Genomic DNA, 18,988 nt, shown 5'->3' on the forward strand with positions numbered 1-18,988 from the left:
CCCATCGAAACTCCCTTTTATGACAAAGCAGCAGACCTCGACGGCCTGAGACATTCGCGCCGCCGGGGCCGTTCTGGCGTAGGATTCAACGCGCTGGTCCCGCTATGCGGCATGGCACCGCCAGTCTCCGGACTCAGTTTATTTTCGGGGGAAAAAAATTATCCGAAGAGGAAAAGCCAAAAGCCGAAAAATTAAAAATAAATATTATCAAAAAATAAAAAAGCGGGCAAAAAATAAAAGGGGTGCAACACGAGGACTTCCCAGGGGGTCACCCATCATAGTACTACTCTCGCCCAAGCACGCTTAACTGCGGAGTTCTGATGGGATCCGGTACATTAGTGCGGGTATGATCGCACCCATGACATGCCCATCGAAACTCCCTTTTATGACAAAGCAGCAGACCTCGACGGCCCGAGACATTCGCGCCGCCGGGGCCGTTCTGGCGTAGGATTCAACGCGCTGGTCCCGCTATGCGGCATGGCACCGCCAGTCTCCGGACTCAGTTTATTTTCGGAGGAAAAAAATTATCCGGAGAGGAAAAGCCAAAAGCCGAAAAATTAAAAATAAATATTATCAAAAAATAAAATAGCGGGCAAAAAATAAAAGGGGTGCAACACGAGGACTTCCCAGGGGGTCACCCATCCTAGTACTACTCTCGCCCAAGCACGCTTAACTGCGGAGTTCTGATGGGATCCGGTGCATTAGTGCTGGTATGATCGCACCCATGACATGCCCTTCGAAACTCCCTTTTATGACAAAGCAGCAGACCTCGATGGCCCGAAACATTCGCGCCGCCGAGGCCGTTCTGGCGTAGGATTCAACACGCTGGTCCCGCTATGCGGCATGGCACCGCGAGTCTCCGGAATCAGTTTATTTTCGGGAAAAAAAATTATCTGAAGAGAAAAAGCCAAAAGCCGAAAAATTAAAAATAAATATTATCAAAAAATAAAAAAGCGGGCAAAAAATAAAAGGGGTGCAACACGAGGACTTCCCAGGGGGTCACCCATCCTAGTACTACTCTCGCCCAAACACGCTTAACTGCGGAGTTCTGATGGGATCCGGTGCATTGGTGCTGGTATGATCGCACCCATGACTCGCCCATCGAAACTCCCTTTTATGACAAAGCAGCAGACCTCGACGGCCTGAGACATTCGCGCCGCCGGGGCCGTTCTGGCGTAGGATTCAACGCGCTGGTCCCGCTATGCGGCATGGCACCGCCAGTCTCCGGACTCAGTTTATTTTCGGGGGAAAAAAATTATCCGAAGAGGAAAAGCCAAAAGCCGAAAAATTAAAAATAAATATTATCAAAAAATAAAAAAGCGGGCAAAAAATAAAAGGGGTGCAACACGAGGACTTCCCAGGGGGTCACCCATCATAGTACTACTCTCGCCCAAGCACGCTTAACTGCGGAGTTCTGATGGGATCCGGTGCATTAGTGCGGGTATGATCGCACCCATGACATGCCCATCGAAACTCCCTTTTATGACAAAGCAGCAGACCTCGACGGCCCGAGACATTCGCGCCGCCGGGGCCGTTCTGGCGTAGGATTCAACGCGCTGGTCCCGCTATGCGGCATGGCACCGCCAGTCTCCGGACTCAGTTTATTTTCGGAGGAAAAAAATTATCCGGAGAGGAAAAGCCAAAAGCCGAAAAATTAAAAATAAATATTATCAAAAAATAAAAAAGCGGGCAAAAAATAAAAGGGGTGCAACACGAGGACTTCCCAGGGGGTCACCCATCCTAGTACTACTCTCGCCCAAGCACGCTTAATTGCGGAGTTCTGATGGGATCCGGTGCATTAGTGCTGGTATGATCGCACCCATGACATGCTCTTCGAAACTCCCTTTTATGACAAAGCAGCAGACCTCGATGGCCCGAAACATTCGCGCCGCCGAGGCCGTTCTGGCGTAGGATTCAACGCGCTGGTCCCGCTATGCGGCATGGCACCGCGAGTCTCCGGACTCAGTTTATTTTCGGAAAAAAAAATTATCCGAAGAGAAAAAGCCAAAAGCCGAAAAATTAAAAATAAATATTATCAAAAAATAAAAAAGCGGGCAAAAAATAAAAGGGGTGCAACACGAGGACTTCCCAGGGGGTCACCCATCCTAGTACTACTCTCGCCCAAACACGCTTAACTGCGGAGTTCTGATGGGATCCGGTGCATTAGTGCTGGTATGATCGCACCCATGACTTGCCCATCGAAACTCCCTTTTATGACAAAGCAGCAGACCTCGACGGCCCGAGACATTCGCGCCGCCGGGGCCGTTCTGGCGTAGGATTCAACGCGCTGGTCCCGCTATGCGGCATGGCACCGCCAGTCTCCGGACTCAGTTTATTTTCGGGGGAAAAAAATTATCCGAAGAGGAAAAGCCAAAAGCCGAAAAATTAAAAATAAATTTTAAAAATAAAAAAGCGGGCAAAAAATAAAAGGGGTGCAACACGAGGACTTCCCAGGGGGTCACCCATCCTAGTACTACTCTCGCCCAAGCACGCTTAACTGCGGAGTTCTGATGGGATCCGGTGCATTAGTGCTGGTATGATCGCACCCATGACATGCCCATCGAAACTCCCTTTTATGACAAAGCAGCAGACCTCGACGGCCCGAGACATTCGCGCCGCCGGGGCCGTTCTGGCGTAGGATTCAACGCGCTGGTCACGCTATGCGGCATGGCACCGCCAGTCTCCGGACTCAGTTTATTTTCGGGGGAAAAAAATTATCCGAAGAAGAAAAGCCAAAAGCCGAAAAATTAAAAATAAATATTATCAAAAAATAAAAAAGCGGGCAAGAAATAAAAGGGGTGCAACAAGAGGACTTCCCGGGGGTCACCCATCCTAGTACTAATCTTGCCCAAGCACGCTTAACTGCGGAGTTCTGATGGGATCCGGTGCATTAGTGCTGGTATGATCGCACCCATGACATGCCCATCGAAACTCCCTTTTATGACAAAGCAGCAGACCTCGACGGCCCGAGACATTCGCGCCGCCGGGGCCGTTCTGGCGTAGGATTCAACGCGCTGGTCCCGCTATGCGGCATGGCACCGCCAGTCTCCGGACTCAGTTTATTTTCGGAGGAAAAAAATTATCCGAAGAGGAAAAGCCAAAAGCCAAAAAATTAAAAATAAATATTATCAAAAAATAAAAAAGCGGGCAAAAAATAAAAGGGGTGCAACACGAGGACTTCCTAGGGGGTCACCCATCCTAGTACAACTCTCGCCCAAGCACGCTTAACTGCGGAGTTCTGATGGGATCCGGTGCATTAGTGCTGGTATGATCGCACCCATGACATGCCCTTCGAAACTCCCTTTTATGACAAAGCAGCAGACCTCGATGGCCCGAAACATTCGCGCCGCCGAGGCCGTTCTGGCGTAGGATTCAACACGCTGGTCCCGCTATGCGGCATGGCACCGCGAGTCTCCGGAATCAGTTTATTTTCGGGAAAAAAAATTATCTGAAGAGAAAAAGCCAAAAGCCGAAAAATTAAAAATAAATATTATCAAAAAATAAAAAAGCGGGCAAAAAATAAAAGGGGTGCAACACGAGGACTTCCCAGGGGGTCACCCATCCTAGTACTACTCTCGCCCAAACACGCTTAACTGCGGAGTTCTGATGGGATCCGGTGCATTGGTGCTGGTATGATCGCACCCATGACTCGCCCATCGAAACTCCCTTTTATGACAAAGCAGCAGACCTCGACGGCCTGAGACATTCGCGCCGCCGGGGCCGTTCTGGCGTAGGATTCAACGCGCTGGTCCCGCTATGCGGCATGGCACCGCCAGTCTCCGGACTCAGTTTATTTTCGGGGGAAAAAAATTATCCGAAGAGGAAAAGCCAAAAGCCGAAAAATTAAAAATAAATATTATCAAAAAATAAAAAAGCGGGCAAAAAATAAAAGGGGTGCAACACGAGGACTTCCCAGGGGGTCACCCATCATAGTACTACTCTCGCCCAAGCACGCTTAACTGCGGAGTTCTGATGGGATCCGGTACATTAGTGCGGGTATGATCGCACCCATGACATGCCCATCGAAACTCCCTTTTATGACAAAGCAGCAGACCTCGACGGCCCGAGACATTCGCGCCGCCGGGGCCGTTCTGGCGTAGGATTCAACGCGCTGGTCCCGCTATGCGGCATGGCACCGCCAGTCTCCGGACTCAGTTTATTTTCGGAGGAAAAAAATTATCCGGAGAGGAAAAGCCAAAAGCCGAAAAATAAAAAATAAATATTATCAAAAAATAAAATAGCGGGCAAAAAATAAAAGGGGTGCAACACGAGGACTTCCAAGGGGGTCACCCATCCTAGTACTACTCTCGCCCAAGCACGCTTAATTGCGGAGTTCTGATGGGATCCGGTGCATTAGTGCTGGTATGATCGCACCCATGACATGCTCTTCGAAACTCCCTTTTATGACAAAGCAGCAGACCTCGATGGCCCGAAACATTCGCGCCGCCGAGGCCGTTCTGGCGTAGGATTCAACGCGCTGGTCCCGCTATGCGGCATGGCACCGCGAGTCTCCGGACTCAGTTTATTTTCGGAAAAAAAAATTATCCGAAGAGAAAAAGCCAAAAGCCGAAAAATTAAAAATAAATATTATCAAAAAATAAAAAAGCGGGCAAAAAATAAAAGGGGTGCAACACGAGGACTTCCCAGGGGGTCACCCATCCTAGTACTACTCTCGCCCAAACACGCTTAACTGCGGAGTTCTGATGGGATCCGGTGCATTAGTGCTGGTATGATCGCACCCATGACTTGCCCATCGAAACTCCCTTTTATGACAAAGCAGCAGACCTCGACGGCCCGAGACATTCGCGCCGCCGGGGCCGTTCTGGCGTAGGATTCAACGCGCTGGTCCCGCTATGCGGCATGGCACCGCCAGTCTCCGGACTCAGTTTATTTTCGGGGGAAAAAAATTATCCGAAGAGGAAAAGCCAAAAGCCGAAAAATTAAAAATAAATATTAAAAATAAAAAAGCGGGCAAAAAATAAAAGGGGTGCAACACGAGGACTTCCCAGGGGGTCACCCATCCTAGTACTACTCTCGCCCAAGCACGCTTAACTGCGGAGTTCTGATGGGATCCGGTGCATTAGTGCTGGTATGATCGCACCCATGACATGCCCATCGAAACTCCCTTTTATGACAAAGCAGCAGACCTCGACGGCCCGAGACATTCGCGCCGCCGGGGCCGTTCTGGCGTAGGATTCAACGCGCTGGTCCCGCTATGCGGCATAGCACCGCCAGTCTCCGGACTCAGTTTATTTTCGGGGGAAAAAAATTATCCGAAGAGGAAAAGCCAAAAGCCGAAAAATTAAAAATAAATATTATCAAAAAATAAAAAAGCGGGCAAAAAATAAAAGGGGTGCAACACGAGGACTTCCCAGGGGGTCACCCATCCTAGTACTACTCTCGCCCAAGCACGCTTAACTACGGAGTTCTGATGGGATCCGGTGCCTTAGTGCTGGTATGATCGCACCCATGACATGCCCATCGAAACTCCCTTTTATGACAAAGCAGCAGACCTCGACGGCCCGAGACATTCGCGCCGCCGGGGCCGTTCTGGCGTAGGATTCAACGCGCTGGTCACGCTATGCGGCATGGCACCGCCAGTCTCCGGACTCAGTTTATTTTCGGGGGAAAAAAATTATCCGAAGAAGAAAAGCCAAAAGCCGAAAAATTAAAAATAAATATTATCAAAAAATAAAAAAGCGGGCAAGAAATAAAAGGGGTGCAACAAGAGGACTTCCCGGGGGTCACCCATCCTAGTACTAATCTTGCCCAAGCACGCTTAACTGCGGAGTTCTGATGGGATCCGGTGCATTAGTGCTGGTATGATCGCACCCATGACATGCCCATCGAAACTCCCTTTTATGACAAAGCAGCAGACCTCGACGGCCCGAGACATTCGCGCCGCCGGGGCCGTTCTGGCGTAGGATTCAACGCGCTGGTCCCGCTATGCGGCATGGCACCGCCAGTCTCCGGACTCAGTTTATTTTCGGAGGAAAAAAATTATCCGAAGAGGAAAAGCCAAAAGCCAAAAAATTAAAAATAAATATTATCAAAAAATAAAAAAGCGGGCAAAAAATAAAAGGGGTGCAACACGAGGACTTCCTAGGGGGTCACCCATCCTAGTACAACTCTCGCCCAAGCACGCTTAACTGCGGAGTTCTGATGGGATCCGGTGCATTAGTGCTGGTATGATCGCACCCATGACATGCCCTTCGAAACTCCCTTTTATGACAAAGCAGCAGACCTCGATGGCCCGAAACATTCGCGCCGCCGAGGCCGTTCTGGCGTAGGATTCAACACGCTGGTCCCGCTATGCGGCATGGCACCGCGAGTCTCCGGAATCAGTTTATTTTCGGGAAAAAAAATTATCTGAAGAGAAAAAGCCAAAAGCCGAAAAATTAAAAATAAATATTATCAAAAAATAAAAAAGCGGGCAAAAAATAAAAGGGGTGCAACACGAGGACTTCCCAGGGGGTCACCCATCCTAGTACTACTCTCGCCCAAACACGCTTAACTGCGGAGTTCTGATGGGATCCGGTGCATTGGTGCTGGTATGATCGCACCCATGACTCGCCCATCGAAACTCCCTTTTATGACAAAGCAGCAGACCTCGACGGCCTGAGACATTCGCGCCGCCGGGGCCGTTCTGGCGTAGGATTCAACGCGCTGGTCCCGCTATGCGGCATGGCACCGCCAGTCTCCGGACTCAGTTTATTTTCGGGGGAAAAAAATTATTCGAAGAGGAAAAGCCAAAAGCCGAAAAATTAAAAATAAATATTATCAAAAAATAAAAAAGCGGGCAAAGAATAAAAGGGGTGCAACACGAGGACTTCCCAGGGGGTCACCCATCATAGTACTACTCTCGCCCAAGCACGCTTAACTGCGGAGTTCTGATGGGATCCGGTGCATTAGTGCGGGTATGATCGCACCCATGACATGCCCATCGAAACTCCCTTTTATGACAAAGCAGCAGACCTCGACGGCCCGAGACATTCGCGCCGCCGGGGCCGTTCTGGCGTAGGATTCAACGCGCTGGTCCCGCTATGCGGCATGGCACCGCCAGTCTCCGGACTCAGTTTATTTTCGGAGGAAAAAAATTATCCGGAGAGGAAAAGCCAAAAGCCGAGAAATTAAAAATAAATATTATCAAAAAATAAAAAAGCGGGCAAAAAATAAAAGGGGTGCAACACGAGGACTTCCCAGGGGGTCACCCATCCTAGTACTACTCTCGCCCAAGCACGCTTAATTGCGGAGTTCTGATGGGATCCGGTGCATTAGTGCTGGTATGATCGCACCCATGACATGCTCTTCGAAACTCCCTTTTATGACAAAGCAGCAGACCTCGATGGCCCGAAACATTCGCGCCGCCGAGGCCGTTCTGGCGTAGGATTCAACGCGTTGGTCCCGCTATGCGGCATGGCACCGCGAGTCTCCGGACTCAGTTTATTTTCGGAAAAAAAATTATCCGAAGAGAAAAAGCCAAAAGCCGAAAAATTAAAAATAAATATTATCAAAAAATAAAAAAGCGGGCAAAAAATAAAAGGGGTGCAACACGAGGACTTCCCAGGGGGTCACCCATCCTAGTACTACTCTCGCCCAAACACGCTTAACTGCGGAGTTCTGATGGGATCCGGTGCATTAGTGCTGGTATGATCGCACCCATGACTTGCCCATCGAAACTCCCTTTTATGACAAAGCAGCAGACCTCGACGGCCCGAGACATTCGCGCCGCCGGGGCCGTTCTGGCGTAGGATTCAACGCGCTGGTCCCGCTATGCGGCATGGCACCGCCAGTCTCCGGACTCAGTTTATTTTCGGAGGAAAAAAATTATCCGAAGAGGAAAAGCCAAAAGCCAAAAAATTAAAAATAAATATTATCAAAAAATAAAAAAGCGGGCAAAAAATAAAAGGGGTGCAACACGAGGACTTCCTAGGGGGTCACCCATCCTAGTACAACTCTCGCCCAAGCACGCTTAACTGCGGAGTTCTGATGGGATCCGGTGCATTAGTGCCGGTATGATCGCACCCATGACATGCCCTTCGAAACTCCCTTTTATGACAAAGCAGCAGACCTCGATGGCCCGAAACATTCGCGCCGCCGAGGCCGTTCTGGCGTAGGATTCAACGCGCTGGTCCCGCTATGCGGCATGGCACCGCGAGTCTCCGGACTCAGTTTATTTTCGGAAAAAAAAATTATCCGAAGAGAAAAAGCCAAAAGCCGAAAAATTAAAAATAAATATTATCAAAAAATAAAAAAGCGGGCAAAAAATAAAAGGGGTGCAACACGAGGACTTCCCAGGGGGTCACCCATCCTAGTACTACTCTCGCCCAAACACGCTTAACTGCGGAGTTCTGATGGGATCCGGTGCATTAGTGCTGGTATGATCGCACCCATGACTTGCCCATCGAAACTCCCTTTTATGACAAAGCAGCAGACCTCGACGGCCCGAGACATTCGCGCCGCCGGGGCCGTTCTGGCGTAGGATTCAACGCGCTGGTCCCGCTATGCGGCATGGCACCGCCAGTCTCCGGACTCAGTTTATTTTCGGGGGAAAAAAATTATCCGAAGAGGAAAAGCCAAAAGCCGAAAAATTAAAAATAAATTTTAAAAATAAAAAAGCGGGCAAAAAATAAAAGGGGTGCAACACGAGGACTTCCCAGGGGGTCACCCATCCTAGTACTACTCTCGCCCAAGCACGCTTAACTGCGGAGTTCTGATGGGATCCGGTGCATTAGTGCTGGTATGATCGCACCCATGACATGCCCATCGAAACTCCCTTTTATGACAAAGCAGCAGACCTCGACGGCCCGAGACATTCGCGCCGCCGGGGCCGTTCTGGCGTAGGATTCAACGCGCTGGTCACGCTATGCGGCATGGCACCGCCAGTCTCCGGACTCAGTTTATTTTCGGGGGAAAAAAATTATCCGAAGAAGAAAAGCCAAAAGCCGAAAAATTAAAAATAAATATTATCAAAAAATAAAAAAGCGGGCAAGAAATAAAAGGGGTGCAACAAGAGGACTTCCCGGGGGTCACCCATCCTAGTACTAATCTTGCCCAAGCACGCTTAACTGCGGAGTTCTGATGGGATCCGGTGCATTAGTGCTGGTATGATCGCACCCATGACATGCCCATCGAAACTCCCTTTTATGACAAAGCAGCAGACCTCGACGGCCCGAGACATTCGCGCCGCCGGGGCCGTTCTGGCGTAGGATTCAACGCGCTGGTCCCGCTATGCGGCATGGCACCGCCAGTCTCCGGACTCAGTTTATTTTCGGAGGAAAAAAATTATCCGAAGAGGAAAAGCCAAAAGCCAAAAAATTAAAAATAAATATTATCAAAAAATAAAAAAGCGGGCAAAAAATAAAAGGGGTGCAACACGAGGACTTCCTAGGGGGTCACCCATCCTAGTACAACTCTCGCCCAAGCACGCTTAACTGCGGAGTTCTGATGGGATCCGGTGCATTAGTGCTGGTATGATCGCACCCATGACATGCCCTTCGAAACTCCCTTTTATGACAAAGCAGCAGACCTCGATGGCCCGAAACATTCGCGCCGCCGAGGCCGTTCTGGCGTAGGATTCAACACGCTGGTCCCGCTATGCGGCATGGCACCGCGAGTCTCCGGAATCAGTTTATTTTCGGGAAAAAAAATTATCTGAAGAGAAAAAGCCAAAAGCCGAAAAATTAAAAATAAATATTATCAAAAAATAAAAAAGCGGGCAAAAAATAAAAGGGGTGCAACACGAGGACTTCCTAGGGGGTCACCCATCCTAGTACTACTCTCGCCCAAACACGCTTAACTGCGGAGTTCTGATGGGATCCGGTGCATTGGTGCTGGTATGATCGCACCCATGACTCGCCCATCGAAACTCCCTTTTATGACAAAGCAGCAGACCTCGACGGCCTGAGACATTCGCGCCGCCGGGGCCGTTCTGGCGTAGGATTCAACGCGCTGGTCCCGCTATGCGGCATGGCACCGCCAGTCTCCGGACTCAGTTTATTTTCGGGGGAAAAAAATTATCCGAAGAGGAAAAGCCAAAAGCCGAAAAATTAAAAATAAATATTATCAAAAAATAAAAAAGCGGGCAAAAAATAAAAGGGGTGCAACACGAGGACTTCCCAGGGGGTCACCCATCATAGTACTACTCTCGCCCAAGCACGCTTAACTGCGGAGTTCTGATGGGATCCGGTACATTAGTGCGGGTATGATCGCACCCATGACATGCCCATCGAAACTCCCTTTTATGACAAAGCAGCAGACCTCGACGGCCCGAGACATTCGCGCCGCCGGGGCCGTTCTGGCGTAGGATTCAACGCGCTGGTCCCGCTATGCGGCATGGCACCGCCAGTCTCCGGACTCAGTTTATTTTCGGAGGAAAAAAATTATCCGGAGAGGAAAAGCCAAAAGCCGAAAAATTAAAAATAAATATTATCAAAAAATAAAATAGCGGGCAAAAAATAAAAGGGGTGCAACACGAGGACTTCCAAGGGGGTCACCCATCCTAGTACTACTCTCGCCCAAGCACGCTTAATTGCGGAGTTCTGATGGGATCCGGTGCATTAGTGCTGGTATGATCGCACCCATGACATGCTCTTCGAAACTCCCTTTTATGACAAAGCAGCAGACCTCGATGGCCCGAAACATTCGCGCCGCCGAGGCCGTTCTGGCGTAGGATTCAACGCGCTGGTCCCGCTATGCGGCATGGCACCGCGAGTCTCCGGACTCAGTTTATTTTCGGAAAAAAAAATTATCCGAAGAGAAAAAGCCAAAAGCCGAAAAATTAAAAATAAATATTATCAAAAAATAAAAAAGCGGGCAAAAAATAAAAGGGGTGCAACACGAGGACTTCCCAGGGGGTCACCCATCCTAGTACTACTCTCGCCCAAACACGCTTAACTGCGGAGTTCTGATGGGATCCGGTGCATTAGTGCTGGTATGATCGCACCCATGACTTGCCCATCGAAACTCCCTTTTATGACAAAGCAGCAGACCTCGACGGCCCGAGACATTCGCGCCGCCGGGGCCGTTCTGGCGTAGGATTCAACGCGCTGGTCCCGCTATGCGGCATGGCACCGCCAGTCTCCGGACTCAGTTTATTTTCGGGGGAAAAAAATTATCCGAAGAGGAAAAGCCAAAAGCCGAAAAATTAAAAATAAATATTAAAAATAAAAAAGCGGGCAAAAAATAAAAGGGGTGCAACACGAGGACTTCCCAGGGGGTCACCCATCCTAGTACTACTCTCGCCCAAGCACGCTTAACTGCGGAGTTCTGATGGGATCCGGTGCATTAGTGCTGGTATGATCGCACCCATGACATGCCCATCGAAACTCCCTTTTATGACAAAGCAGCAGACCTCGACGGCCCGAGACATTCGCGCCGCCGGGGCCGTTCTGGCGTAGGATTCAACGCGCTGGTCCCGCTATGCGGCATAGCACCGCCAGTCTCCGGACTCAGTTTATTTTCGGGGGAAAAAAATTATCCGAAGAGGAAAAGCCAAAAGCCGAAAAATTAAAAATAAATATTATCAAAAAATAAAAAAGCGGGCAAAAAATAAAAGGGGTGCAACACGAGGACTTCCCAGGGGGTCACCCATCCTAGTACTACTCTCGCCCAAGCACGCTTAACTACGGAGTTCTGATGGGATCCGGTGCCTTAGTACTGGTATGATCGCACCCATGACATGCCCATCGAAACTCCCTTTTATGACAAAGCAGCAGACCTCGACGGCCCGAGACATTCGCGCCGCCGGGGCCGTTCTGGCGTAGGATTCAACGCGCTGGTCACGCTATGCGGCATGGCACCGCCAGTCTCCGGACTCAGTTTATTTTCGGGGGAAAAAAATTATCCGAAGAAGAAAAGCCAAAAGCCGAAAAATTAAAAATAAATATTATCAAAAAATAAAAAAGCGGGCAAGAAATAAAAGGGGTGCAACAAGAGGACTTCCCGGGGGTCACCCATCCTAGTACTAATCTTGCCCAAGCACGCTTAACTGCGGAGTTCTGATGGGATCCGGTGCATTAGTGCTGGTATGATCGCACCCATGACATGCCCATCGAAACTCCCTTTTATGACAAAGCAGCAGACCTCGACGGCCCGAGACATTCGCGCCGCCGGGGCCGTTCTGGCGTAGGATTCAACGCGCTGGTCCCGCTATGCGGCATGGCACCGCCAGTCTCCGGACTCAGTTTATTTTCGGAGGAAAAAAATTATCCGAAGAGGAAAAGCCAAAAGCCAAAAAATTAAAAATAAATATTATCAAAAAATAAAAAAGCGGGCAAAAAATAAAAGGGGTGCAACACGAGGACTTCCTAGGGGGTCACCCATCCTAGTACAACTCTCGCCCAAGCACGCTTTACTGCGGAGTTCTGATGGGATCCGGTGCATTAGTGCTGGTATGATCGCACCCATGACATGCCCTTCGAAACTCCCTTTTATGACAAAGCAGCAGACCTCGATGGCCCGAAACATTCGCGCCGCCGAGGCCGTTCTGGCGTAGGATTCAACACGCTGGTCCCGCTATGCGGCATGGCACCGCGAGTCTCCGGAATCAGTTTATTTTCGGGAAAAAAAATTATCTGAAGAGAAAAAGCCAAAAGCCGAAAAATTAAAAATAAATATTATCAAAAAATAAAAAAGCGGGCAAAAAATAAAAGGGGTGCAACACGAGGACTTCCTAGGGGGTCACCCATCCTAGTACTACTCTCGCCCAAACACGCTTAACTGCGGAGTTCTGATGGGATCCGGTGCATTGGTGCTGGTATGATCGCACCCATGACTCGCCCATCGAAACTCCCTTTTATGACAAAGCAGCAGACCTCGACGGCCTGAGACATTCGCGCCGCCGGGGCCGTTCTGGCGTAGGATTCAACGCGCTGGTCCCGCTATGCGGCATGGCACCGCCAGTCCCCGGACTCAGTTTATTTTCGGGGGAAAAAAATTATCCGAAGAGGAAAAGCCAAAAGCCGAAAAATTAAAAATAAATATTATCAAAAAATAAAAAAGCGGGCAAAAAATAAAAGGGGTGCAACACGAGGACTTCCCAGGGGGTCACCCATCATAGTACTACTCTCGCCCAAGCACGCTTAACTGCGGAGTTCTGATGGGATCCGGTACATTAGTGCGGGTATGATCGCACCCATGACATGCCCATCGAAACTCCCTTTTATGACAAAGCAGCAGACCTCGACGGCCCGAGACATTCGCGCCGCCGGGGCCGTTCTGGCGTAGGATTCAACGCGCTGGTCCCGCTATGCGGCATGGCACCGCCAGTCTCCGGACTCAGTTTATTTTCGGAGGAAAAAAATTATCCGGAGAGGAAAAGCCAAAAGCCGAAAAATTAAAAATAAATATTATCAAAAAATAAAATAGCGGGCAAAAAATAAAAGGGGTGCAACACGAGGACTTCCAAGGGGGTCACCCATCCTAGTACTACTCTCGCCCAAGCACGCTTAATTGCGGAGTTCTGATGGGATCCGGTGCATTAGTGCTGGTATGATCGCACCCATGACATGCTCTTCGAAACTCCCTTTTATGACAAAGCAGCAGACCTCGATGGCCCGAAACATTCGCGCCGCCGAGGCCGTTCTGGCGTAGGATTCAACGCGCTGGTCCCGCTATGCGGCATGGCACCGCGAGTCTCCGGACTCAGTTTATTTTCGGAAAAAAAAATTATCCGAAGAGAAAAAGCCAAAAGCCGAAAAATTAAAAATAAATATTATCAAAAAATAAAAAAGCGGGCAAAAAATAAAAGGGGTGCAACACGAGGACTTCCCAGGGGGTCACCCATCCTAGTACTACTCTCGCCCAAACACGCTTAACTGCGGAGTTCTGATGGGATCCGGTGCATTAGTGCTGGTATGATCGCACCCATGACTTGCCCATCGAAACTCCCTTTTATGACAAAGCAGCAGACCTCGACGGCCCGAGACATTCGCGCCGCCGGGGCCGTTCTGGCGTAGGATTCAACGCGCTGGTCCCGCTATGCGGCATGGCACCGCCAGTCTCCGGACTCAGTTTATTTTCGGGGGAAAAAAATTATCCGAAGAGGAAAAGCCAAAAGCCGAAAAATTAAAAATAAATATTAAAAATAAAAAAGCGGGCAAAAAATAAAAGGGGTGCAACACGAGGACTTCCCAGGGGGTCACCCATCCTAGTACTACTCTCGCCCAAGCACGCTTAACTGCGGAGTTCTGATGGGATCCGGTGCATTAGTGCTGGTATGATCGCACCCATGACATGCCCATCGAAACTCCCTTTTATGACAAAGCAGCAGACCTCGACGGCCCGAGACATTCGCGCCGCCGGGGCCGTTCTGGCGTAGGATTCAACGCGCTGGTCCCGCTATGCGGCATAGCACCGCCAGTCTCCGGACTCAGTTTATTTTCGGGGGAAAAAAATTATCCGAAGAGGAAAAGCCAAAAGCCGAAAAATTAAAAATAAATATTATCAAAAAATAAAAAAGCGGGCAAAAAATAAAAGGGGTGCAACACGAGGACTTCCCAGGGGGTCACCCATCCTAGTACTACTCTCGCCCAAGCACGCTTAACTACGGAGTTCTGATGGGATCCGGTGCCTTAGTACTGGTATGATCGCACCCATGACATGCCCATCGAAACTCCCTTTTATGACAAAGCAGCAGACCTCGACGGCCCGAGACATTCGCGCCGCCGGGGCCGTTCTGGCGTAGGATTCAACGCGCTGGTCACGCTATGCGGCATGGCACCGCCAGTCTCCGGACTCAGTTTATTTTCGGGGGAAAAAAATTATCCGAAGAAGAAAAGCCAAAAGCCGAAAAATTAAAAATAAATATTATCAAAAAATAAAAAAGCGGGCAAGAAATAAAAGGGGTGCAACAAGAGGACTTCCCGGGGGTCACCCATCCTAGTACTAATCTTGCCCAAGCACGCTTAACTGCGGAGTTCTGATGGGATCCGGTGCATTAGTGCTGGTATGATCGCACCCATGACATGCCCATCGAAACTCCCTTTTATGACAAAGCAGCAGACCTCGACGGCCCGAGACATTCGCGCCGCCGGGGCCGTTCTGGCGTAGGATTCAACGCGCTGGTCCCGCTATGCGGCATGGCACCGCCAGTCTCCGGACTCAGTTTATTTTCGGAGGAAAAAAATTATCCGAAGAGGAAAAGCCAAAAGCCAAAAAATTAAAAATAAATATTATCAAAAAATAAAAAAGCGGGCAAAAAATAAAAGGGGTGCAACACGAGGACTTCCTAGGGGGTCACCCATCCTAGTACAACTCTCGCCCAAGCACGCTTAACTGCGGAGTTCTGATGGGATCCGGTGCATTAGTGCTGGTATGATCGCACCCATGACATGCCCTTCGAAACTCCCTTTTATGACAAAGCAGCAGACCTCGATGGCCCGAAACATTCGCGCCGCCGAGGCCGTTCTGGCGTAGGATTCAACACGCTGGTCCCGCTATGCGGCATGGCACCGCGAGTCTCCGGAATCAGTTTATTTTCGGGAAAAAAAATTATCTGAAGAGAAAAAGCCAAAAGCCGAAAAATTAAAAATAAATATTATCAAAAAATAAAAAAGCGGGCAAAAAATAAAAGGGGTGCAACACGAGGACTTCCCAGGGGGTCACCCATCCTAGTACTACTCTCGCCCAAACACGCTTAACTGCGGAGTTCTGATGGGATCCGGTGCATTGGTGCTGGTATGATCGCACCCATGACTCGCCCATCGAAACTCCCTTTTATGACAAAGCAGCAGACCTCGACGGCCTGAGACATTCGCGCCGCCGGGGCCGTTCTGGCGTAGGATTCAACGCGCTGGTCCCGCTATGCGGCATGGCACCGCCAGTCTCCGGACTCAGTTTATTTTCGGGGGAAAAAAATTATTCGAAGAGGAAAAGCCAAAAGCCGAAAAATTAAAAATAAATATTATCAAAAAATAAAAAAGCGGGCAAAGAATAAAAGGGGTGCAACACGAGGACTTCCCAGGGGGTCACCCATCATAGTACTACTCTCGCCCAAGCACGCTTAACTGCGGAGTTCTGATGGGATCCGGTGCATTAGTGCGGGTATGATCGCACCCATGACATGCCCATCGAAACTCCCTTTTATGACAAAGCAGCAGACCTCGACGGCCCGAGACATTCGCGCCGCCGGGGCCGTTCTGGCGTAGGATTCAACGCGCTGGTCCCGCTATGCGGCATGGCACCGCCAGTCTCCGGACTCAGTTTATTTTCGGAGGAAAAAAATTATCCGGAGAGGAAAAGCCAAAAGCCGAAAAATTAAAAATAAATATTATCAAAAAATAAAAAAGCGGGCAAAAAATAAAAGGGGTGCAACACGAGGACTTCCCAGGGGGTCACCCATCCTAGTACTACTCTCGCCCAAGCACGCTTAATTGCGGAGTTCTGATGGGATCCGGTGCATTAGTGCTGGTATGATCGCACCCATGACATGCTCTTCGAAACTCCCTTTTATGACAAAGCAGCAGACCTCGATGGCCCGAAACATTCGCGCCGCCGAGGCCGTTCTGGCGTAGGATTCAACGCGTTGGTCCCGCTATGCGGCATGGCACCGCGAGTCTCCGGACTCAGTTTATTTTCGGAAAAAAAATTATCCGAAGAGAAAAAGCCAAAAGCCGAAAAATTAAAAATAAATATTATCAAAAAATAAAAAAGCGGGCAAAAAATAAAAGGGGTGCAACACGAGGACTTCCCAGGGGGTCACCCATCCTAGTACTACTCTCGCCCAAACACGCTTAACTGCGGAGTTCTGATGGGATCCGGTGCATTAGTGCTGGTATGATCGCACCCATGACTTGCCCATCGAAACTCCCTTTTATGACAAAGCAGCAGACCTCGACGGCCCGAGACATTCGCGCCGCCGGGGCCGTTCTGGCGTAGGATTCAACGCGCTGGTCCCGCTATGCGGCATGGCACCGCCAGTCTCCGGACTCAGTTTATTTTCGGAGGAAAAAAATTATCCGAAGAGGAAAAGCCAAAAGCCAAAAAATTAAAAATAAATATTATCAAAAAATAAAAAAGCGGGCAAAAAATAAAAGGGGTGCAACACGAGGACTTCCTAGGGGGTCACCCATCCTAGTACAACTCTCGCCCAAGCACGCTTAACTGCGGAGTTCTGATGGGATCCGGTGCATTAGTGCCGGTATGATCGCACCCATGACATGCCCTTCGAAACTCCCTTTTATGACAAAGCAGCAGACCTCGATGGCCCGAAACATTCGCGCCGCCGAGGCCGTTCTGGCGTAGGATTCAACACGCTGGTCCCGCTATGCGGCATGGCACCGCGAGTCTCCGGAATCAGTTTATTTTCGGGAAAAAAAATTATCTGAAGAGAAAAAGCCAAAAGCCGAAAAATTAAAAATAAATATTATCAAAAAATAAAAAAGCGGGCAAAAAATAAAAGGGGTGCAACACGAGGACTTCCCAGGGGGTCACCCATCCTAGTACTACTCTCGCCCAAACACGCTTAACTGCGGAGTTCTGATGGGATCCGGTGCATTGGTGCTGGTATGATCGCACCCATGACTCGCCCATCGAAACTCCCTTTTATGACAAAACAGCAGAGCTCGACGGCCTGAGACATTCGCGCCGCCGGGGCCGTTCTGGCGTAGGATTCAACGCGCTGGTCCCGCTATGCGGCATGGCACCGCCAGTCTCCGGACTCAGTTAATTTTCGGGAGAAAAAAATTATTCGAAGAGGAAAAGCCAAAAGCCGAAAAATTAAAAATAAATATTATCAAAAAATAAAAAAGCGGGCAAAAAATAAAAGGGGTGCAACACGAGGACTTCCCAGGGGGTCACCCATCATAGTACTACTCTCGCCCAAGCACGCTTAACTGCGGAGTTCTGATGGGATCCGGTGCATTAGTGCGGGTATGATCGCACCCATGACATGCCCATCGAAACTCCCTTTTATGACAAAGCAGCAGACCTCGACGGCCCGAGACATTCGCGCCGCCGGGGCCGTTCTGGCGTAGGATTCAACGCGCTGGTCCCGCTATGCGGCATGGCACCGCCAGTCTCCGGACTCAGTTTATTTTCGGAGGAAAAAAATTATCCGGAGAGGAAAAGCCAAAAGCCGAAAAATTAAAAATAAATATTATCAAAAAATAAAAAAGCGGGCAAAAAATAAAAGGGGTGCAACACGAGGACTTCCCAGGGGGTCACCCATCCTAGTACTACTCTCGCCCAAGCACGCTTAATTGCGGAGTTCTGATGGGATCCGGTGCATTAGTGCTGGTATGATCGCACCCATGACATGCTCTTCGAAACTCCCTTTTATGACAAAGCAGCAGACCTCGATGGCCCGAAACATTCGCGCCGCCGAGGCCGTTCTGGCGTAGGATTCAACGCGCTGGTCCCGCTATGCGGCATGGCACCGCGAGTCTCCGGACTCAGTTTATTTTCGGAAAAAAAAATTATCCGAAGAGAAAAAGCCAAAAGCCGAAAAATTAAAAATAAATATTATCAAAAAATAAAAAAGCGGGCAAAAAATAAAAGGGGTGCAACACGAGGACTTCCCAGGGGGTCACCCATCCTAGTACTACTCTCGCCCAAACACGCTTAACTGCGGAGTTCTGATGGGATCCGGTGCATTAGTGCTGGTATGATCGCACCAATGACTTGCCCATCGAAACTCCCTTTTATGACAAAGCAGCAGACCTCGACGGCCCGAGACATTCGCGCCGCCGGGGCCGTTCTGGCGTAGGATTCAACGCGCTGGTCCCGCTATGCGGCATGGCACCGCCAGTCTCCGGACTCAGTTTATTTTCGGGGGAAAAAAATTATCCGAAGAGGAAAAGCCAAAAGCCGAAAAATTAAAAATAAATATTAAAAATAAAAAAGCGGGCAAAAAATAAAAGGGGTGCAACACGAGGACTTCCCAGGGGGTCACCCATCCTAGTACTACTCTCGCCCAAGCACGCTTAACTGCGGAGTTCTGATGGGATCCGGTGCATTAGTGCTGGTATGATCGCACCCATGACATGCC

General features: G+C 49.6%; 52 non-coding genes across 52 annotated transcripts; all 52 read right to left on the reverse strand.

The window, feature by feature from the left end:
* Positions 1–239: 239 nt before the first annotated feature.
* LOC149766564 (5S ribosomal RNA) lies at positions 240–358 on the reverse strand. The gene has a single exon (XR_016403291.1). It is a non-coding gene; the product is annotated as a 5S ribosomal RNA (ribosomal RNA).
* A 247-nt stretch (positions 359–605) lies between these two features.
* Positions 606–724, reverse strand: LOC149766565 (5S ribosomal RNA). Its single transcript, XR_016411541.1, has one exon. It is a non-coding gene; the product is annotated as a 5S ribosomal RNA (ribosomal RNA).
* A 246-nt stretch (positions 725–970) lies between these two features.
* Positions 971–1,089, reverse strand: LOC149766566 (5S ribosomal RNA). Its single transcript, XR_016404329.1, has one exon. It is a non-coding gene; the product is annotated as a 5S ribosomal RNA (ribosomal RNA).
* A 247-nt stretch (positions 1,090–1,336) lies between these two features.
* Positions 1,337–1,455, reverse strand: LOC149766567 (5S ribosomal RNA). Its single transcript, XR_016400855.1, has one exon. It is a non-coding gene; the product is annotated as a 5S ribosomal RNA (ribosomal RNA).
* A 247-nt stretch (positions 1,456–1,702) lies between these two features.
* On the reverse strand, positions 1,703–1,821 carry LOC149766568 (5S ribosomal RNA). The gene has a single exon (XR_016403497.1). It is a non-coding gene; the product is annotated as a 5S ribosomal RNA (ribosomal RNA).
* Positions 1,822–2,067: 246 nt separating this feature from the next.
* Positions 2,068–2,186, reverse strand: LOC149766569 (5S ribosomal RNA). The gene has a single exon (XR_016401091.1). It is a non-coding gene; the product is annotated as a 5S ribosomal RNA (ribosomal RNA).
* Positions 2,187–2,429: 243 nt separating this feature from the next.
* LOC149766570 (5S ribosomal RNA) lies at positions 2,430–2,548 on the reverse strand. Its single transcript, XR_016411542.1, has one exon. It is a non-coding gene; the product is annotated as a 5S ribosomal RNA (ribosomal RNA).
* A 247-nt stretch (positions 2,549–2,795) lies between these two features.
* Positions 2,796–2,913, reverse strand: LOC149766571 (5S ribosomal RNA). The gene has a single exon (XR_016408563.1). It is a non-coding gene; the product is annotated as a 5S ribosomal RNA (ribosomal RNA).
* Positions 2,914–3,160: 247 nt separating this feature from the next.
* Positions 3,161–3,279, reverse strand: LOC149766572 (5S ribosomal RNA). Its single transcript, XR_016404742.1, has one exon. It is a non-coding gene; the product is annotated as a 5S ribosomal RNA (ribosomal RNA).
* Positions 3,280–3,525: 246 nt separating this feature from the next.
* On the reverse strand, positions 3,526–3,644 carry LOC149766573 (5S ribosomal RNA). The gene has a single exon (XR_016404330.1). It is a non-coding gene; the product is annotated as a 5S ribosomal RNA (ribosomal RNA).
* A 247-nt stretch (positions 3,645–3,891) lies between these two features.
* On the reverse strand, positions 3,892–4,010 carry LOC149766574 (5S ribosomal RNA). The gene has a single exon (XR_016403292.1). It is a non-coding gene; the product is annotated as a 5S ribosomal RNA (ribosomal RNA).
* Positions 4,011–4,257: 247 nt separating this feature from the next.
* On the reverse strand, positions 4,258–4,376 carry LOC149766575 (5S ribosomal RNA). Its single transcript, XR_016406374.1, has one exon. It is a non-coding gene; the product is annotated as a 5S ribosomal RNA (ribosomal RNA).
* Positions 4,377–4,622: 246 nt separating this feature from the next.
* On the reverse strand, positions 4,623–4,741 carry LOC149766576 (5S ribosomal RNA). The gene has a single exon (XR_016401093.1). It is a non-coding gene; the product is annotated as a 5S ribosomal RNA (ribosomal RNA).
* Positions 4,742–4,984: 243 nt separating this feature from the next.
* On the reverse strand, positions 4,985–5,103 carry LOC149766577 (5S ribosomal RNA). Its single transcript, XR_016411543.1, has one exon. It is a non-coding gene; the product is annotated as a 5S ribosomal RNA (ribosomal RNA).
* Positions 5,104–5,350: 247 nt separating this feature from the next.
* On the reverse strand, positions 5,351–5,469 carry LOC149766578 (5S ribosomal RNA). Its single transcript, XR_016400728.1, has one exon. It is a non-coding gene; the product is annotated as a 5S ribosomal RNA (ribosomal RNA).
* A 247-nt stretch (positions 5,470–5,716) lies between these two features.
* Positions 5,717–5,834, reverse strand: LOC149766579 (5S ribosomal RNA). The gene has a single exon (XR_016408564.1). It is a non-coding gene; the product is annotated as a 5S ribosomal RNA (ribosomal RNA).
* Positions 5,835–6,081: 247 nt separating this feature from the next.
* Positions 6,082–6,200, reverse strand: LOC149766580 (5S ribosomal RNA). The gene has a single exon (XR_016404743.1). It is a non-coding gene; the product is annotated as a 5S ribosomal RNA (ribosomal RNA).
* A 246-nt stretch (positions 6,201–6,446) lies between these two features.
* LOC149766581 (5S ribosomal RNA) lies at positions 6,447–6,565 on the reverse strand. The gene has a single exon (XR_016404331.1). It is a non-coding gene; the product is annotated as a 5S ribosomal RNA (ribosomal RNA).
* Positions 6,566–6,812: 247 nt separating this feature from the next.
* On the reverse strand, positions 6,813–6,931 carry LOC149766582 (5S ribosomal RNA). Its single transcript, XR_016400856.1, has one exon. It is a non-coding gene; the product is annotated as a 5S ribosomal RNA (ribosomal RNA).
* Positions 6,932–7,178: 247 nt separating this feature from the next.
* On the reverse strand, positions 7,179–7,297 carry LOC149766583 (5S ribosomal RNA). Its single transcript, XR_016403498.1, has one exon. It is a non-coding gene; the product is annotated as a 5S ribosomal RNA (ribosomal RNA).
* A 245-nt stretch (positions 7,298–7,542) lies between these two features.
* On the reverse strand, positions 7,543–7,661 carry LOC149766584 (5S ribosomal RNA). The gene has a single exon (XR_016401094.1). It is a non-coding gene; the product is annotated as a 5S ribosomal RNA (ribosomal RNA).
* Positions 7,662–7,908: 247 nt separating this feature from the next.
* Positions 7,909–8,027, reverse strand: LOC149766585 (5S ribosomal RNA). The gene has a single exon (XR_016404633.1). It is a non-coding gene; the product is annotated as a 5S ribosomal RNA (ribosomal RNA).
* Positions 8,028–8,273: 246 nt separating this feature from the next.
* LOC149766586 (5S ribosomal RNA) lies at positions 8,274–8,392 on the reverse strand. The gene has a single exon (XR_016401095.1). It is a non-coding gene; the product is annotated as a 5S ribosomal RNA (ribosomal RNA).
* Positions 8,393–8,635: 243 nt separating this feature from the next.
* Positions 8,636–8,754, reverse strand: LOC149766587 (5S ribosomal RNA). Its single transcript, XR_016411544.1, has one exon. It is a non-coding gene; the product is annotated as a 5S ribosomal RNA (ribosomal RNA).
* Positions 8,755–9,001: 247 nt separating this feature from the next.
* Positions 9,002–9,119, reverse strand: LOC149766588 (5S ribosomal RNA). The gene has a single exon (XR_016408565.1). It is a non-coding gene; the product is annotated as a 5S ribosomal RNA (ribosomal RNA).
* Positions 9,120–9,366: 247 nt separating this feature from the next.
* LOC149766589 (5S ribosomal RNA) lies at positions 9,367–9,485 on the reverse strand. The gene has a single exon (XR_016404744.1). It is a non-coding gene; the product is annotated as a 5S ribosomal RNA (ribosomal RNA).
* Positions 9,486–9,731: 246 nt separating this feature from the next.
* On the reverse strand, positions 9,732–9,850 carry LOC149766590 (5S ribosomal RNA). The gene has a single exon (XR_016406859.1). It is a non-coding gene; the product is annotated as a 5S ribosomal RNA (ribosomal RNA).
* A 247-nt stretch (positions 9,851–10,097) lies between these two features.
* On the reverse strand, positions 10,098–10,216 carry LOC149766591 (5S ribosomal RNA). Its single transcript, XR_016403293.1, has one exon. It is a non-coding gene; the product is annotated as a 5S ribosomal RNA (ribosomal RNA).
* Positions 10,217–10,463: 247 nt separating this feature from the next.
* On the reverse strand, positions 10,464–10,582 carry LOC149766592 (5S ribosomal RNA). Its single transcript, XR_016406375.1, has one exon. It is a non-coding gene; the product is annotated as a 5S ribosomal RNA (ribosomal RNA).
* Positions 10,583–10,828: 246 nt separating this feature from the next.
* LOC149766593 (5S ribosomal RNA) lies at positions 10,829–10,947 on the reverse strand. The gene has a single exon (XR_016401096.1). It is a non-coding gene; the product is annotated as a 5S ribosomal RNA (ribosomal RNA).
* A 243-nt stretch (positions 10,948–11,190) lies between these two features.
* On the reverse strand, positions 11,191–11,309 carry LOC149766594 (5S ribosomal RNA). Its single transcript, XR_016411545.1, has one exon. It is a non-coding gene; the product is annotated as a 5S ribosomal RNA (ribosomal RNA).
* A 247-nt stretch (positions 11,310–11,556) lies between these two features.
* LOC149766595 (5S ribosomal RNA) lies at positions 11,557–11,675 on the reverse strand. The gene has a single exon (XR_016402460.1). It is a non-coding gene; the product is annotated as a 5S ribosomal RNA (ribosomal RNA).
* Positions 11,676–11,922: 247 nt separating this feature from the next.
* LOC149766596 (5S ribosomal RNA) lies at positions 11,923–12,040 on the reverse strand. Its single transcript, XR_016408566.1, has one exon. It is a non-coding gene; the product is annotated as a 5S ribosomal RNA (ribosomal RNA).
* A 247-nt stretch (positions 12,041–12,287) lies between these two features.
* On the reverse strand, positions 12,288–12,406 carry LOC149766597 (5S ribosomal RNA). The gene has a single exon (XR_016406461.1). It is a non-coding gene; the product is annotated as a 5S ribosomal RNA (ribosomal RNA).
* A 246-nt stretch (positions 12,407–12,652) lies between these two features.
* LOC149766598 (5S ribosomal RNA) lies at positions 12,653–12,771 on the reverse strand. The gene has a single exon (XR_016406860.1). It is a non-coding gene; the product is annotated as a 5S ribosomal RNA (ribosomal RNA).
* Positions 12,772–13,018: 247 nt separating this feature from the next.
* On the reverse strand, positions 13,019–13,137 carry LOC149766599 (5S ribosomal RNA). The gene has a single exon (XR_016403294.1). It is a non-coding gene; the product is annotated as a 5S ribosomal RNA (ribosomal RNA).
* Positions 13,138–13,384: 247 nt separating this feature from the next.
* On the reverse strand, positions 13,385–13,503 carry LOC149766600 (5S ribosomal RNA). Its single transcript, XR_016406377.1, has one exon. It is a non-coding gene; the product is annotated as a 5S ribosomal RNA (ribosomal RNA).
* Positions 13,504–13,749: 246 nt separating this feature from the next.
* Positions 13,750–13,868, reverse strand: LOC149766601 (5S ribosomal RNA). Its single transcript, XR_016401097.1, has one exon. It is a non-coding gene; the product is annotated as a 5S ribosomal RNA (ribosomal RNA).
* A 243-nt stretch (positions 13,869–14,111) lies between these two features.
* LOC149766602 (5S ribosomal RNA) lies at positions 14,112–14,230 on the reverse strand. Its single transcript, XR_016411546.1, has one exon. It is a non-coding gene; the product is annotated as a 5S ribosomal RNA (ribosomal RNA).
* A 247-nt stretch (positions 14,231–14,477) lies between these two features.
* LOC149766603 (5S ribosomal RNA) lies at positions 14,478–14,596 on the reverse strand. The gene has a single exon (XR_016402461.1). It is a non-coding gene; the product is annotated as a 5S ribosomal RNA (ribosomal RNA).
* Positions 14,597–14,843: 247 nt separating this feature from the next.
* LOC149766604 (5S ribosomal RNA) lies at positions 14,844–14,961 on the reverse strand. Its single transcript, XR_016408567.1, has one exon. It is a non-coding gene; the product is annotated as a 5S ribosomal RNA (ribosomal RNA).
* A 247-nt stretch (positions 14,962–15,208) lies between these two features.
* On the reverse strand, positions 15,209–15,327 carry LOC149766605 (5S ribosomal RNA). The gene has a single exon (XR_016404745.1). It is a non-coding gene; the product is annotated as a 5S ribosomal RNA (ribosomal RNA).
* Positions 15,328–15,573: 246 nt separating this feature from the next.
* On the reverse strand, positions 15,574–15,692 carry LOC149766606 (5S ribosomal RNA). Its single transcript, XR_016404332.1, has one exon. It is a non-coding gene; the product is annotated as a 5S ribosomal RNA (ribosomal RNA).
* A 247-nt stretch (positions 15,693–15,939) lies between these two features.
* Positions 15,940–16,058, reverse strand: LOC149766607 (5S ribosomal RNA). The gene has a single exon (XR_016400857.1). It is a non-coding gene; the product is annotated as a 5S ribosomal RNA (ribosomal RNA).
* Positions 16,059–16,305: 247 nt separating this feature from the next.
* On the reverse strand, positions 16,306–16,424 carry LOC149766608 (5S ribosomal RNA). The gene has a single exon (XR_016403499.1). It is a non-coding gene; the product is annotated as a 5S ribosomal RNA (ribosomal RNA).
* Positions 16,425–16,669: 245 nt separating this feature from the next.
* LOC149766609 (5S ribosomal RNA) lies at positions 16,670–16,788 on the reverse strand. The gene has a single exon (XR_016401099.1). It is a non-coding gene; the product is annotated as a 5S ribosomal RNA (ribosomal RNA).
* A 247-nt stretch (positions 16,789–17,035) lies between these two features.
* On the reverse strand, positions 17,036–17,154 carry LOC149766610 (5S ribosomal RNA). The gene has a single exon (XR_016404634.1). It is a non-coding gene; the product is annotated as a 5S ribosomal RNA (ribosomal RNA).
* Positions 17,155–17,400: 246 nt separating this feature from the next.
* On the reverse strand, positions 17,401–17,519 carry LOC149766611 (5S ribosomal RNA). Its single transcript, XR_016404333.1, has one exon. It is a non-coding gene; the product is annotated as a 5S ribosomal RNA (ribosomal RNA).
* Positions 17,520–17,766: 247 nt separating this feature from the next.
* Positions 17,767–17,885, reverse strand: LOC149766612 (5S ribosomal RNA). Its single transcript, XR_016400858.1, has one exon. It is a non-coding gene; the product is annotated as a 5S ribosomal RNA (ribosomal RNA).
* A 247-nt stretch (positions 17,886–18,132) lies between these two features.
* Positions 18,133–18,251, reverse strand: LOC149766613 (5S ribosomal RNA). The gene has a single exon (XR_016403500.1). It is a non-coding gene; the product is annotated as a 5S ribosomal RNA (ribosomal RNA).
* A 246-nt stretch (positions 18,252–18,497) lies between these two features.
* On the reverse strand, positions 18,498–18,616 carry LOC149766614 (5S ribosomal RNA). The gene has a single exon (XR_016404091.1). It is a non-coding gene; the product is annotated as a 5S ribosomal RNA (ribosomal RNA).
* A 243-nt stretch (positions 18,617–18,859) lies between these two features.
* Positions 18,860–18,978, reverse strand: LOC149766615 (5S ribosomal RNA). Its single transcript, XR_016411547.1, has one exon. It is a non-coding gene; the product is annotated as a 5S ribosomal RNA (ribosomal RNA).
* Positions 18,979–18,988: the final 10 nt, after the last annotated feature.

Source organism: Phoenix dactylifera, chromosome 4 (assembly GCF_051530095.1).
Source record: "Phoenix dactylifera cultivar Ajwa chromosome 4, Ajwa_hap1_PhDact_Kaust_v1.1, whole genome shotgun sequence".
In the NCBI taxonomy this organism is placed as follows: Eukaryota; Viridiplantae; Streptophyta; class Magnoliopsida; order Arecales; family Arecaceae; genus Phoenix; species Phoenix dactylifera.